At 46.2% G+C, this 16304-nt stretch overlaps 1 pseudogene; it reads left to right on the top strand.

The window, feature by feature from the left end:
• Positions 1–2290: 2290 nt before the first annotated feature.
• On the top strand, positions 2291–16290 carry LOC121442329 (annotated as a pseudogene).
• The last annotated feature ends 14 nt before the right edge of the window (positions 16291–16304 follow it).

The raw sequence follows: 16304 nt of genomic DNA, 5'->3' as shown, positions 1-16304 counted from the left end.
ACATGGCAGCTCACAACTGACTGTAATTCTGGTTCCGGGGGACCCAACACCCATGACAAAACACCAGTGCACATAAAATATAAATAAATAAATTATGTGTATAAATGTTTTGACTGAAAGTCTATTTGTGACCTCCTGTGTTCCTGTGAAAGTTAAAACAGGCCATCAGATCCTCTGGAACTGGGGTTATGGGAAGTTGTGAGCCACCATGTGATGCTGGGTACCAACCCGGGTCCTCCGTGAGAGCAGCCAGTGCTCTTAGCTGCTGAATCATCTCTCCAGTGCTAACATAGTGTCTTCATCACACCTGTGCCAGGAACTGGCCGTGCAAAATCGGGAAAGCGGCTGAATGTGTTTCTGCTTCCCATCTGAGGAACAAGAAGCTTGGAGAAATTGATCTCTAAATTCTCTTTCATTTTCAATTCCATTGGCTTGTGTTTCTTTGTGGAGAAGTAAAGCTTCCAATGTCTAAAAACTCAGTGTTTGAAAGAATAAGCCCTTACATAGCAACTTTATATATGAAAATCTCTTACAAATGCTGATCCCATGAGGCAAATTTTTCAGGGCTTTTTTTTTCTTGAGGTGGGGGCCAAGCTGACCTGTAACTCACTGTGTAGGCTACACTGGCCTCAGACTCAGAGAGATCTGCCTGCCTCGGCATTCCAAGCGCTGGCACCAAAGTGGTATGCTACCGCATCCTGCGTGCCTTCTACGTGTCTTTTGTTATTCTTAAAAGACTTGTAGAGGGCTTAGGCAGTACCTCAGTTTACCATACATGTGTGTTCACCTCACTCAGGAAGGCCTGAGCTTAATCTCCAGCCCCCAAATGAAATGGCAGGTATGACGGGCACCTGTAACCCAGCACTGAGGGGGTCAAGACAAGAGGATCCTGGTGCTCACTAGCTGGCTAGTCAGACTAGCCTGATCACAGAACCTCAGGTCCAGCTGAGGTGGGGGGGGGTCAAAAACCAAGGTGAACAGCTCTTGAGAAGTGACATCTGAGTTGACTTTGGCCTACACACCTGCGTGCGCACACACAAACGTAGCATACCTTGAGAGGTCACTGGGAAGGAATGCTGGCCTAGATTCTGAGTTCCAGCCCTCTGACTGTACCCATCGGGGAAAAAAAGAAGCCCAACAGTGCAGCAGACATTTAAAGAATGGTAGTTAGGCCAGGCGGTGGTGGCACACATCTTTAATCCCAGCACTCAGGAGGCAGAGACAGGTGAAGCTCTGTGAGTTCAAGCCTAGCCTGGTCTACAGAACAAGTTCCAGGACAACCAGGGCTACACAGAGAAACCCTGTCTTGAAACACCCTCCCCCCAAAAAATACTTAGCCATCCACCATACTTGGACCAGTCCCTTCTCAAGCCCAGTCCTATAATCCTAAACTGATCTAGGATCTTGAGCTTAGCCCTACTTAGATTAGGTCTAGCTATCTCTTTCCCTAACTGGGTTAGACCCGGCAGACCCCCATCAATAGAAGTTGGAACTAATCCTCGGTCGAAGGAAAGCATCCTTCTGTCCTTCACAGCTCTGTTCACTAACACTAGCGCTTCCTCTGCTTGCAGTGCTGGCTCTGCCGCTTCCAAGACCGAACAAGAACTTTTCCCTCAGTTCCCCAGGAAGGAAAGACAAAACATGGCTTCCACTCTCCCGCTCTCTATCTTAGTGCGTTGCCCAGAGGCCTTCGTAGCATCAAAATGATATTTTCGTCTCGAAACCAAAGAGCTTGTCCCATTGTCTTTTTCTATCTTTTTTTTGTTGTTGTTGTTGTTGGTTTTTTAAGACAGGGTTTCTCTGTGGCTTTGGAGCCTGTCCTGGAACTAGCTCTGTAGAACCAGGCTGGTCTCGAACTCACAGAGATCCGCCTGCCTCTGCCTCCCGAGTGCTGGGATTAAAGGCGTGCGCCACCACCGCCCGGCTCCCATTGTCTTTTTAGCTGCAGCCACCAAGAAAGATCTGAGACTGTTCCTTCTCTCCGAGGACCAGGGACAGGCTGTTCAAAATGTTTGTTTCATGGTCTCTTTGGATAATCACAGCTAAAACTTGTTAGTTCCAATCTTCTGCATGGCCTAGGACACTGCTGTGTGTGTGTGTGTGTGTGTGTGTGTGTGTGTGTCTAACTGTGGTTCTGAATTCTAATAATGAGTGATCGCCCTCTGGGACTCTCTTGCTTTGTATGTACACAGTGTTCCTGAGCTTCCTCTGTATTTATTCGTCAACTGTGGGCCTCTTTTCTGAGCGGCTTCACAGCTTCGAATACAGTCATTGTTCATTTCTCGCACGCATGTCCCCTGCAGAAGACGCCATGAAAGTGAAAGATGAAGACAGCGAAAGAGACGAGAGCGTGTTGAAGCCGGAGCCCCTGGGGAATGCGGAAGAGAGCGAAATTCCTTACAGCTACGCGAGAGAATATAACGAATATGAAAACATTAAGCTGGAGAGACACGCTCCGTACGACGGCGGCAGGCCGACCGGTGGGAAGATGAACTGCGATGTGTGCGGGTTATCCTGCATCAGCTTCAATGTCTTGATGGTGCATAAGCGAAGCCATACTGGTAAATAGTCTCCTCTCTCAGTTCTCAGAACTGTCCATGTGCGGCCCCGGGAGGGACGAAGAGGCGGAGTTTGGGTCTTTCTTTGGCTTCCTCTGGTACTTTCTGCTATAGTGTTGATGTTTTGCTCTTTGCACTGCCGTTTTACCCAGGGACCCTCGTTTCTGCTTCACCATGCATTTGGCAAACACTGAAAATACTACGAATAAAAAGAGACTAACAAAGGCCTGATGGGGTGGCGCACGCCTTGACCCCAGCACTGGGGAGGCAGAGGCAGGTGGAGCTCTGAATTTGAGGCCAGCCTGGTCTACATATGAGTTCCAGGGCAGCCAGTGCTGCAAAGTGAGACCTGGGGGGAGAGAGGGAGGAGGTGGGTGATGCCAGAGAGAGAGAAAGAGACTGACCAATGAAAATAGCCACTGATTTTAGCTGAATAACTTTCCTTCAATTAGTAAGCAGGAGTTGGAAAAATCTTCCAAGTGTTTTGACACGGCACATCCGTGAAAGCGGGTGCCCTTACTGTGTTGGGTTCAGGTCTGATGGATAAAGGGATATGGGTTTTATTGTCGGTTTTAAATACATCTTCATGCGGTAAACAAGGAGTCCATAGGAAGGCCTAGGAACGAGTCACACTGAGTCTGTAGCCCTCATCTGGTGCAGGGACTCCAGAGTGAAAGACTGGGCCTCGACACCTTACATCTTGCATCTAAGTGCGTCTTAATGGCTCGATTCAATCACTCAGGAGACTGAAACAGGAGGACCATCATGAGTTCCATGCCATCCTTGGGAACAGAGAAATAGCCTTGTCAAAAAAGAAAAGATTAAAACCAGCAAACGAAAAAATGACCTTAGTCCCAGCACTCAGGAGGCAGAGGCAGGAGAATCTCTGTGCGTTTGGGGCCAACCTGGTCTACAGAGCGAGTTCCAGGCTAGGGCTGCATAGTGAGGTCCTGTCTCAAAAATACAAGAAGGCTTGACTCTCTGAGCCCTTCTTCAAAGGCGACTGCGTTCAGATGCCAAGAAGTAGAAAAACCTCTAGCAGCTCCCAAGGCTGCTGTGTCCCCTGGCACTGACTCAGAGCAAGATCACCAGACTAGCTGTCCTGAGTGGGAGTGTTCATTCTGCAAGGAAGAGGATCCCACAAGTCTCTGCACCTCAGAATGTAGTTCCCAAGCGACCTCTCAGCGAGGGCACAACCGCCCAAGAGATGGGCTTTCGCCACGGGCGTCTAATCTGGGCACATGCTTTTCCACTGGCCTTATGATGAGAGTTCTCCTTTTCCATCCTCCCTGAAGGTGAACGCCCGTTCCAGTGTAATCAGTGCGGGGCATCTTTTACTCAGAAAGGTAACCTCCTCCGCCACATTAAGCTGCACACAGGGGAAAAACCTTTTAAGTGTCACCTCTGCAACTACGCATGCCAAAGGAGAGATGCGCTCACAGGACACCTTAGGACACACTCTGGTAAGTGAGGGACACAAGCGTTCCACATCTACTGGCTGTGGAAACGAGAGAGAGTTCCAGTCTTTCGCTCGCCCTCTGAAGGCTCGCCCTCTGAAGGGCTCTATCCGCAGAGACCTCTAGGGCTAACTGCCCTTCCCTTAAGGCATTAATTGCTCTCTGTCTGCCTCGGTGGAAACCGTCTCCAGCATCCTTGTGTCTGGAGAATAGCAGACAAATCACAATGTCTTCGTAATTTTTGTGAAAAAAAAAATCGTGGCCATCAATATTTTTATGGTAATACAAATATTGTATTTTATTTCTTAATACGCACACACCCATTTTCCAGTTTTCCATTCACAAAACTTCACGAGCAAATTATGTTTAGTTGGTAAATTATTAAAATGTGTAAAGCAGGGGTCTGAAGAGGTAGCTTGGAGGTTGAGAGCAGGTATTGTTCTTCCAGGAGATAAGGGTTTCATTGTTGGCACCCACACCCATTGCCTCATAGCCAGCATCAACTCCATCTCCAGGAGAGCGAGCGGATGCCTCTGGTCCCCACATGTACAATATCACATGATTTAAAATAATAAAAATGTAAATCAGACATAAATTTTTATTAGAGGTTCCTTTTGGTTGTTTTGGGATAAATTTCTTGTTCATTTTTGTTTGGTTGGTTGGTTGGTTTTGTTGTTATTGTTTTGTTTTTATTTTTGTGTTTGAGATGGGTCCCTCCTTTGCAGTCCTGATTGAACTGGAATTCACTATGTGTACCAGGGTCGTCTCACAGTTGTAGCCTCCTTCCTGCCTTTACCTCTTGTGTGCTATAATTACAGGCATGTGCCACTTTACCCAGCTTCTCGCTAAGTTTCCTAACCCCAACTTTCCCCTTCCTTGCCCCACTTATTTTTAAGCCCTAAGAGCAACAACAAGAATTCTTAAAAAGCCACCTGCTGCCTCGGTCTTTTCAATCCTTATTTTGAACAAGCAAGGTGACACTTTTTTTTTTTTAACATTTAGAATTTCCCTCTTAGAAAAATAAGGCGAATCTTATTTTCAAAATTGGAACCTCGTGTTCTTGATGTTATCTGGCAAATGTTTTAATTTAAGAAGAGAGAGAGAGAGAGGTTTGTTTTTATGTCAGTCCACATTACTGCTTTGACTAAAGCCCAGTCTCAGAACTACTCACGATTCAGAGTAAGGTTAAACAAGCCGACCTCAGCAAAACCCACGAGAGATCACATGTGGCAGAGAGGGGTTTTCTTTCTCTCTCTCTCTCTCTCTCTCTCTCTCTCTCATTTGTCAATGTAACAAAATAGTGACGGGTTTGATGGAAAGAAAGAAAAAGAAGATTCTCTCCTGCCCTTTTCAAGCAAAGTGCTGATAAGTCTTTTGAGTCAGATGCCAGAGCACCCAAGTTATACAGAAATAAAAAATGTTTAGCCTTGGAAAACCTGTGATTTAGTTTTGGTCTGGGATTTCATATGGATCTTCTGAGGGTGCTTTTACTCCCAAAGCATGAAGAATTGGAAAATAAAACATTTCATGATGGAGCCGGAGGGCTCACACTTTTTAGCTTGAGTTTTATCAAAAGATATGGGCAACTTATAAGGAAAACTACTTTTGATTTGTTTTAGAAAATTAGTTGAAGTCATTTTTGCAATTCGTTCTTTTTGATCATTTGTGGTTTTTTTTTTTTCAGACAGGGTCTCGCTATGTAGCAGTGGCTGTCCTGGAACTCACTCTGTAGACCAGGCTGGCCTTGAACTCACAGAGATTCCCCTGCCTCTGCCCCCAGAGTGCTGGGATTAAAGGCATGTGCAGCTAGGCCTGGATACTGCAACTCATTCTTTTTTTTTGTTTGTTTGTTTTTTTTTTGTTGTTTTTTCGAGACAGGGTTTCTCTGTGGTTTTGGAGCCTGTCCTGGAACTAGCTCTTGTAGACCAGGCTGGTCTCGAACTCACAGAGATTCGCCTGCCTCTGCCTCCCGAGTGCTGGGATTAAAGGCGTGCGCCACCACCGCCCGGCTCTGCAACTCATTCTTAATTCGGTTATTAAGATGTTCTTTGTTAATCAGCCCTGTCTTTGGCCACACTTGTTTAAAGCCATTTTACAAGAACGGCCCACACGCTCCAAACATGTCTAGCCCGACCCTAATGCCCACGGACCACCTTATTCCTTACCTATAGTTAGATGGACATCACAGAGTAGGAAGGATGCCCTCCCATTCCCGTTAATTTTATGTGAATGAGCATTTTCCCTTGCATACATTGGTCCAAGGAAGTCAAAGGAAGGGCATCAGGGCCCCTGGAATTAGATTCAGTATGGATGATGGCGAGCTGCCCTGTGGGTGCTGGGAACCAAGCCCAGATCCTCTGCAAGAGCAGAGTGCTCTAACCATCAGGCGACCTCTCCAACCCCAGTAGTTAAGTGATCTTAACTGCTGAACCATTGTTCCAGGTCCCAAATAATTTGCTTGGTTTTGGTTTTTAGATAGGGTTTCGCTATGTACATCAGCCTGGCCTCAAACTCACAAAGAACATCCTGCCTATGCTGGGATTAAAGGTGTGTGTCACCACACCTGGACCCATTTCACTCTTACCCCGCACTACCCTCCTTGAAGAATAAAGGATTCTTGTCTGTCTGTCTGTCTGTCTATCTATTTTTCTATCTATCTATCTATCTATCTATCTATCTATCTATCTATCTCTGTCTATCTCTGTGTGTGTCTCTGTCTCTCTTTCTCTCTCTCCTCTCTCTCTCAGCCTTTCTTTTTAACTCTAGATCCCCTAGGGCTGGAGTTACAGCCAGTATGAACCACCCCATTTGGGTGCTGGGAACCAAAGTTCAGTCCTCTGGAAGAGCAACCAGTACCCTTCAGTGCTGAGCCATCTCTCCAGTCCTGGGACCTGCTTTGGTTAACTGAAAAGAAGCAAGGTTTAACCCATAGCCAAACACTAAGAAAGGCAACAGTCACCCACTGCAGACCCATCCATCTGCGATAGGACGCCATCCTTTTAATACACTGGTGGAAGAGCCCCTCCTAGACCATAGTCCTGTTTCAGCTTAGCAGATTTGACAGCAACACAGACTTGGAGGCGTGGGTCTGGCTGGGCCAGCAGCTTCATCCCTAGAGACCAGTGCCTTCTCAGAGCTGGGGTCTCGGTGTGTGGGGTCTCTGAGTGCTCTGTGTCTTCCTTCCAGTGGAGAAACCCTACAAATGTGAATTCTGCGGAAGGAGCTACAAGCAGAGAAGCTCCCTGGAGGAGCACAAGGAGCGATGCCGTACGTTTCTTCAGAACTCCGACCTGGGGGACGCCAGTAAGTTCCACAGGGCCCATTCCCCCCAAAGTCAGTGAGCCTTTGCCCTCCTAGGTGGTGGAGCAGGTTATAGATAGAGCGAATGAGCAAGGAGAGATGGGAAGTGTTGCGGAGAGAAACAGAGCAGGAAGTGCAGGGTAAGGGTGACATCGGGAAGGTGTCCACCAGGTAATGTTCTGGTGGACGTGAAGGCGTGGTAGCGAGCCCCACAGATCACTGGTGGTCAGTACGTGCCAAGGTCCTGATGCTGCAACTTGAAGAGATGGAAATACAGCCCATGTGCCTGGGACAGAATGAGCAAAGGGACGGGAAGCCAGAGGGGAAAGGGGAAACTAGATCTTATCAGGCCTCGGAGGCCATTGTAAAGACCTTTGAGCAAAACTGAAAATCTTTGAGCCCAGACAGGTGACATCATCAGACTTCTCATTCGTAAGCCGCCACCCTATTTTGTTCCTGAGAATAGACTGCCTTTTGGACAAGCTAGATAGATCTTGGGGAATCCAGCTGGGAGTCTGTGGCAAGAATTCGAGCCAAAGGGAACTGTGTCTTGGCAGTGGTGGGAGTTAGGGTGTTCTGATTCAAAGACAGAGCCTGCAGGCTTTCCTGGCTATGGTGATCTCAAAGGTGATGCAGGCTGGGGAGTGGTTAGGGAGGAATCAGGAACACGCTCAAGGATTTTCTCTGCACAGGACCCAGTGGTGATGTCCTGGTCTGCCCATGGGACTTGCTGTGATGTTTGTACTTGGCTTTGAGGGGTTTCCTATTTTCCCCAGGGATTTGAACTGTATAGCTTCTGGCCCCAGATTTTAACACCGTGTGTGTCCTCCTCCATGTCTAGTGTGGTCTTATTTCTTTCTCATCCTTTCGTTGAGTCAGCCTAAAGCATTTCTCGAATGGCATCTCTGGCGGTCAACCTTCGTTCAACCCATTTGATCCTCAACCCGGTTCTTCAGCTTGGGGTGGGGACTTGGTTCCTAGAGCCAAGTCCTTATGGAGAACGGGAGGGATCCTCGCGGACATTGGTCTTTGACTGCAGTAACTGCGCTGGGACACTCTGAGCAGCCTAAAGCAGATGATTACATAGGGTGTCAGAGCAATGTGAGCATTACGAAAGGCAGAGTGGAAATCCTGAGTGTTCACCCCACGGAGTGGAAAGAAACTTGGGCTTTAGATCAAGGCCGCTTCCTGGTTTAGGGGCTGGCCAACTGAAGCCCGTGGGTCTTTGCTTGCTTCTACCTTTTATCCTGACAGCATCTTGAGTTTTATCAAGGGTTCTTATTCCTCTTTGTTTCCAAAGGATGCCACTTGCTTACCTTAAGAAAAACAACGATGGCTTGGTGTTTGCCATCTTAAGTGGCATGCTGAGTTGTGAGTTAGTGTTTGCCCTTAAAAGAAACATCTATTCCTACCTTCTCCCTTTGGAGGTGGGAAAACAAAGACTTGTCAAAATCCAGTGACTAACTTAAAAATGACTAGCGCTTTAGTTTGCTTGTTTAGTTGGGTTTGTGTGTGCACGCAGGCACGCATGCATTTGTCTGGCAGTATTTTTTATTTTTTTATTATTTTTTTAAACCACATTTTTTAAAAATTCATTTTACATTCCAACCACAGTTCTCTCTCCCATTCCACCTCCTGCTCCCTGTATTTTTTATTTTTAAAATCAATTCATACTCTATAAGAGCCAGGTGTGGTGGCACATCCTTTCATCTCAGCAAATAGGAGGCAGAGGCAGGGGGATGACTGAATTTGAAGCCAGCCTGGTCTACAGAGTGAGTTCCAGGACAGCCAGAGCTACGTGTAGAGACTCTTTCTCAAAAAATGACAGAGAATAAAGTAAGAAATAAATAAAGCTGGCAACCATCATCGTTGTCTAATTCCAGAACGTTTGCCACTCCCAAGAGAGACGCCCCGCCTACCACCTCCATTTTCCTGTCTCCGTGACTGGCCACAGCTCCCCTGCTTTGGGTCTCTGCTGATTTCCCTGTGCCAGATAATGTCACATAAGTGCAGTCACACACGGGGAGCCTTTTGAGCCTGATCTTCTGACAGACGTAAAGCTTTTAGTTTCAGCCATATTGAAACATGTTCTCATGCAGTTCATGTATGGACTGACCACAGTGTGTTTTCCCAGGCATCGGTTCATTGGTGGGGGATTTACTTTCCATCTTGGGAAATAATAAACTGTATTTTTAACAGTCATATATTACCTGCACAGCAAAAGAAATATACAACATATACTGAAGAGACACACACATGTGTGTGTGTGGTGTGTGTGTATGTGGTATGTTTGATGTGTGTGCGTGTGTGGTGTGGGGGGGTGGGGTGTGTATATGTGATGTGAATGTGTGTGTGTGCTGTGTGTGCTTGTGGTGTGTGTGTGGTATATGTGTGCCAGGGTGTGGGGTGTGGGTGTGTGGTATATGTGTGTGTGGGTGTGTATGTGGTATGTGTGTGTGGTGTTTGTGTGTGTGTATATGTGGTGCATATGTGTATGTGTGTGGGGTGTATGTGTGTGGTGTGTGTGTGGGGGGGTATATGTGTGTGGCATATTGTGTGGGGTGTATGTGTGTGGTGTGTGTGTGTGTGTGTGTGTGTGTGGTGTCTTGATTCTCCTGGAAATGGGAATAAGGGAATCAGCGATTCTACCCCATATGCAATAATAAAATGATGATTTTTGAAGTAACCCCATGCCATTTTAGGAATTTGAAGTTTAAAAAGTTATCAGAAGTTTTAGGCTGTTCAGAGTGCTGGGGCAGGAGGCACTGAGCTGCCGACAAAGCTAATTTGCATCCATAGGGCTGTTTGATGGATGCGTGCAACAGAATTTAAGTCTCAGCAAAAAGTCAAGGGTTAACCAAGTCAGCAAATTTGATTGCTTTTTGTTTCTTTCTTTTTTTCCGAGATAGTGCCTCTCTATGTAGCTCTGACTGACCTAAACCTTCTGCTATGTGTGCCACCTGCCTGGCTTTGATTTCCTTTCTTTCTTTCTTTCTTTCTCTCTCTTTCTTTCTTTCTTTCTTTCTTTCTTTCTTTCTTTCTTTCTTTCTTTCTGACAAGTATGCCATAGTTGTGGTTTTAGGTTACAAAATGGGTAAAGTCACAGCTCAATCAAGTATAAATACCACATGCCTGTTCTATATTTCTGGGTCTCTTGGGTTTTAAATAGTGCCTACATATTTTTTCCAGGATCCAAATGTAAAGACCTTTTGTTCTAGCTCGAGCCCCTCCTTCACGGGCACCATTCCTTCTGTGGTTTCCATGTCTGTTTCCTTCTTGTAACTAGGAGTCCAGTATGGATGGATACAGTGTTCTATTCCAAGCCTGACCAATGCAGTAATGTTCCCTTACACTTGAACTTCTGGTTTCTGCCTCCACCTCTCTCCACAGTGAAATTGGAAGCATGTGTCTCCAATGCCCAGTTTGATGTGGTGTTGGGAATCGAACCTAGGACTTTGTGCAGACTAGGTACTCAAGCAGCTATTTCTACTTACTTCCAGCCCCAGGGCAGTACATCCTAAATCTTTATTCCTCGTGTCACTTCTAAAACGCTATTTCGGGGCTCCTGTGTGTGGGCTCTCACGCAGCAAGTGAGTGTTTAAATCAAAACCCAGCTGGATGTGGCAGCAGGAGGCTGAGGCGGGAGGGGAGGGTAGCAAGACCCTGGCTCTAAAGAAAGAAAAGCAAGTTAAGCCGTGGTGTCGTGTGAGAGCTGGCCGGGGGACAGAGATGTCTGTCCTGGAAAGCAGGCCTCTCTGGAAGGGGACCGATGAAAGGTCTTTGAGAAAAGACCAGCCTCTGAAAGAACACCAGTGTGCAGAGACAGGACTTCTGTCTTGCTGGTCCTTGCTTTTACTCAGACACAGCTGATTCGGTTCTGCATCATAACCTGTTTGCAAAGATGAAGAAAAGCTAAGCCCCTACCCCTGAAGAATACACAGAGCATTGAGGCACTGGGCTGATAATGGAGACATATGAGTTATTACAAGTTGAGTTTAAGTCTCTACAGCAGATGCCTTGCAAGAGGGACGTCGTTGCAATATTCCTGCTGCCCAGTGGTGTACAGATGGCCAGAAGGAACGGCAGATGACCATGGCATTCATATTCTTGATCTTTTTGATGTTACTGTGGCCTCATTTCACACAACTTATACTTGTAGCCAAACCTTCCGTGAATAACCATGAGTTCTAGCAATAATAAGACGTTTTGTTGGCGTTGCCAAAGCTCAAACCCAGGGCCTGGCACATTCTAGACCAGCTCTCTGCCACTGATAATAGCATTTATAAAGTAAGTGACTAAAACCAGAGGTGATGACATATACCTTGAATCCCAGCACTCGGGAGGCAGAGGCAGGGGATCTCTTGTGAGTTCAAAGTCAGCCTGGTCTACAGGGTAGACTCTACATAAACAGTTCCAGGGCTGCATAGAGAGATCCTGTCAAAAAGAAAAAGCCCTAAGCGAATGGTTGATGATGTTTAGTTGTGAGTCTGGGAGTTAAATTTTTTTTCTCCTTTCTCATTGCTTCAGTGGAGCCAATACAAGCACAAGGGTTTCAGGATGAAATCATATTTTGTCATGTAGCTCCACTTTTTCTTCTAAGAGTTAAAAAAACAAACAAACACCAAGTCTGTATTCCTAACAGTCTCATTTGACTTGCTCCACAGGGCAACAGTTACATGTAGCTTTTTTGTTTGAACCTGCCTTGTCTTTGATAGCAATCTGTTGTTAGACAATCTCGTTGCACAATGACTCCACTTTGTTCCTGTCTCCATTAGCTGCTGACCACACCATAGAAGAGACCGGATGCAATGGCTGCTTTTAGCTCCATTTAACTCTTCGAGCCCTGATGAAGGATTTTGCAAAAACAAAAGCAGACCATGAACACATAGTCAAAGCTACAATTACTTTCAGGTTTAACAATGTATCACGGAAGCAGTTAACAGTTAAGGCTTGTGCAGGGATTAAAGGCAATTTATCTTTGTAATTGGGGTTATCATGACATTTTATTATTTTTCCAACGTCTCTAAGATCCGTTGCTAATAAAAATTGACCCTTACCTACTCCATAGTAGACAAATGATGTGGAGGGAAATTGTGTCAAGAATTGCAGTCCTGTCCCTGTGCCCACTCAGGTACCAAATGCATCAAAGTCCACCTTCCCAGACCCCCGCCCCCACCCCGGCAACACTAAACTGCCGAACACCACCTAGGAACGGATTTCCTGTTGCATCATTTAGACCCATTATCTTCTTCCCTTGCCACCTTCCCAAACTCGTTTTCTTCCACTTACATTTGTGGGACTCCTTGTAGCACGATAACAAGTCTAGACTGCCTGAATGGACAGTTGAGTCCTAAAGGCGAGGGAGGACCAGAAGTCAGAAGGCCTTCCTCCCTGTTCGTCTTAAACAATCCCCGAGCTCAGCTAACTCTGACAACTGACTTGGTGTTTAAAAGATGCCCGTTCAGTGGTTTTGTCCATCCACCGTCTGGTGGTTCAGAGGTAAAAAGACACGAAGTCTAGGGAAGAAAGTGGACCCTATTTTGTTGCCTGTTAGCCTTTGTCCACTCCACAGTTGGAAATCAGTTAAGTCTGTGAAGGGGAACTCAGGCCCTGGGGTGTGCTCCCGTGGTTGGGAGTGTCAGCGTCCTGCCTGACAGCTCTGGGAAGGGTGCAGTGGGCGAGCGGTCTCTCGGTTTCTCACAGGAGGCCTTTCCCACTGAGCAGAGCTGTGGAAGTGGGAAAGCCTTCACTTGTGCCCCAGATTATCTTTTCACCCATGAACACTCCAGAACGTTCCTCTCTTAAATGTCAGCCATTTGGCCACTGATTGACACGGTGAGAGTTATCTGGAAATGACTGCCAAGACCAGCTTGGTGGGTAACCAGGAATGAGAAGGGTGATGTTATCTCAGAAGGCTGCCATTTAGTGACATGCCCTAATTACAGTTATTTAGGTCAATGTGTCCATGCCTCAGCATCCTCGCAAACATAGAGGATGTCGTTGCGTGTGCCCACAAAACTGCTGCTGCTACTGGGGACTTTGGTGAAACATGAGCAATGACTCCTAAGACATAAGTGGGAAACTGAGGCGTCATGCTTAGGGCGGGTCCCAGGTCATGATTTGGCCATGAGGGGAAGGACTAAAAGGGACCAAACACAGTGGTGAAGTGTGCTCAAAAGTAAAAATTCCCCAAGTATTTGTTATCCTCATTTCAGCCTAAATCATTTTTATAACAGATACAGGCCTGGTGCCTCTGATCCTCTCATGCGCTCCTAGAGTACACATGGCTACCTTTACCCTACTTCTAAGAAAAAGGAACAACAACAACAACAACAAAACAGTAATCCCTTGTACTGGAAACTGACTTCAAATTCCAGGCGGTCTTTCATCTCTCTGCTCAAGGGACTTTGGCTAGTGCCACATCTGGCGGTGGTTTGTGTGCAAGGAAATAATATGCATGATCATTTCCTGTTTGGTCATTGTAACCTGTCCCTGGACTGGGCAGAATTTGACCCCCTTCACTCCATAGCAGCGTCCTGTCACCAAGTGCCTAAGTCCAAGGACTTTACCAAGTCTGAAAGCTGCCTAAGCCCCTGGTCCTGAGCGTAGTCTTCTCATTTACGTAAATCGGTGTTGACAGCTGGAGCAGATGTGGGGATGCGTTTCTTCAGAGTTATTGTTGACAAGAGCCCACGTCAAGTGATGTGGCGTTGTCGTTATACTTGTTTTTTCACTTTTGGAGACAGGCTTCCTTTATGACTGATTTTTAAAAACCACACAAAGCTCTGCATTGTATAACACCCGAAACAGTGTTCTTCTGGTAATGGGAAGAAAGTGGAAAATAATTAAGACTTGAAATGATCATTTTTCTAATCTGGCATTGGTGCTCTCCGGTCCAGCCTCTCTTGCCCTGGAGATCTTTCCAGGTCATTCATCCCCTGCAAAGGTAGCCAGTGTCCTTTTTTTTCTGAACATGTGTCTCACAGACCATGGAATGTGTGCTGATTCTGTATGTTGGAATCTCTTCACATGGCAAATACCTCAGACTCCTCAGCTACAGGACAACTGCAGACAGTTCCCAAACCTGTGCGGGCACTGAGCTAGGGAATATCTCATTCTGCAGATATCAATTTTACCTTTTTAACTCTAGTCCCTTAAAAAAAAAAGTACATTTTCTTCTTCCTTAGACACATTAGAAATGTATGACCTTCTAGTTTAGACTTTCAGAAGTGCTCAGACGAAACAGAGATATAATGTCTCCGGCAGGGGTGGATGCACCATGGCCCTGGGATCAAGGGCAGCCATCAGTCTGTTTGTATACAGGGTTTTTACTGTTTACTTATTTATTGTGTATGTGTGGTCTATGGATATGTCCACGTTTGTGTGTGTCGAGGTGTGCCTGGAGGCCAGAAGTCGATTTTGAATGTCTTTCTCAATCACTGTCCACCTTAGTTCTTGAAACAGAGTCTCTCATTGAGCCTGGGCCTTGCCCATGACAAGCTAGAATGCCTGGCTAGCGAGCCTCTGGGTTTCCTGCTGTCGCTGCTTCCCCAGTGCTTGGGCTCTTTAGGTGGGTCCTGGGGACCCAAATTCAGGTTCTCGTGCTTATATAGCAAGCATGTCACAGGCTGAGACATCTCTCTGGTCCAGTTTTTACATTTTAGCAGAGATGTGGAGCAGAGAACACTAATATAGAAAGGGGCTGTGCATCCCACAGATTTAAATATAGTTGCCGCCGACATGAACGTAGTAGTGCAGGTGTGTAATCCCAGAACTTGAGGTTTGGGGCCAGCCTTGGAGCTGTGAAACAGAAAGACCCTGCCTCAAAAGTAATAATGATTGCAAATGGCCACACACAGTGTTTACTCTTTGCTCTTTCTACAGAAATTCTTTACTGGCCCTTGATTCCAGCATTATGAAGTTTTGGGCCTTCTGTTTATAGCAGTTAGTGTGTTCTCGTTGGTTACCACTGGCTGTTCCAAAGTAAATTACATTTGTTCCACTTTACTATTTAAGCGTATTGGCGTTGTTTTTATACTCATCTGGTGCACTGAAATTCTGGCTGGTCCCCCTCCCCAGTTTCACATGGTAGCCTAGGATGTCCTGCAACTCACTGTGTAACAAACTCATGGCCTCCTCTTGTCTCAGTCTCCCAAGGATTGAGACTATAGGCATGAGCCTTGTCGTCCTGTTATGGCTGCCTTTAAAAATCATCCGGGAACTTGGAAAGCAAGCTTGTCCTGGCCCCACTGCAGAGTGAAGGGGAAGCTGCCTGTGGATATCTAAGTGTGTACCAGGCAATCAGGCTGGACTAATTCACAGCCAGGTCTGAGAACTCCAGCCCGTGCCACTCAGATGTCTGTCTGTGGGTCCATAACCAATCCACACTCTCGGGCAGTTCCTATTGTCATTTTTTTTTCATTAGGAATACAATAGAAATGCGGTATACAGATTGCCCTTTAATTTTCAGACAACAGTGTGGCTCAGGGACACGGTAATGGAAACAATTTTGAGATGTGTGGAGAACCTATGAAGCAACACACGGAACCCAGAGAAACGGAATTTGAAAGATAAGAACTGAGAGAAACGTAGTGAAGAAAAAAAAATGACTCAGTATTTCAATACCCAAATCACTGGGTAGATTTCTTGCTATCTGGGCGAGTGTATCTATTTTCAAAAGTCTATTACCATAGCCAGAGCGGTGAATCTGGGGCACCGTGCCTTTTTTTTTTTCAAAGTTGTTAAGAAGAATTATATCAGCGTGCAGGTGTCACATGCAGTTACTCAGAATCAGAAAGGAGCTGCCGGGGGTGAAAGGGCCTCCATCTATCTATCTTTTTGCAACCAACCACGTCCAAGCTGTTTCTTCAATACTTCCTCTTGCTAATGAAGGTACTAGCTGGGGATGAGTCGGGCTTTCCCATCTCAGCATAAGACTGCAAGATTTGAATGTGCCCCAGAATCGGTCTCACTGACCACAGCAGGTACC

This window comes from Microtus oregoni, unplaced genomic scaffold, assembly GCF_018167655.1.
Source record: "Microtus oregoni isolate MIOR12 unplaced genomic scaffold, Mior012 000091F_ref0000469, whole genome shotgun sequence".
NCBI classification, from domain to species: Eukaryota; Metazoa; Chordata; class Mammalia; order Rodentia; family Cricetidae; genus Microtus; species Microtus oregoni.
This window is presented reverse-complemented; position numbering and strand designations above follow the sequence as displayed.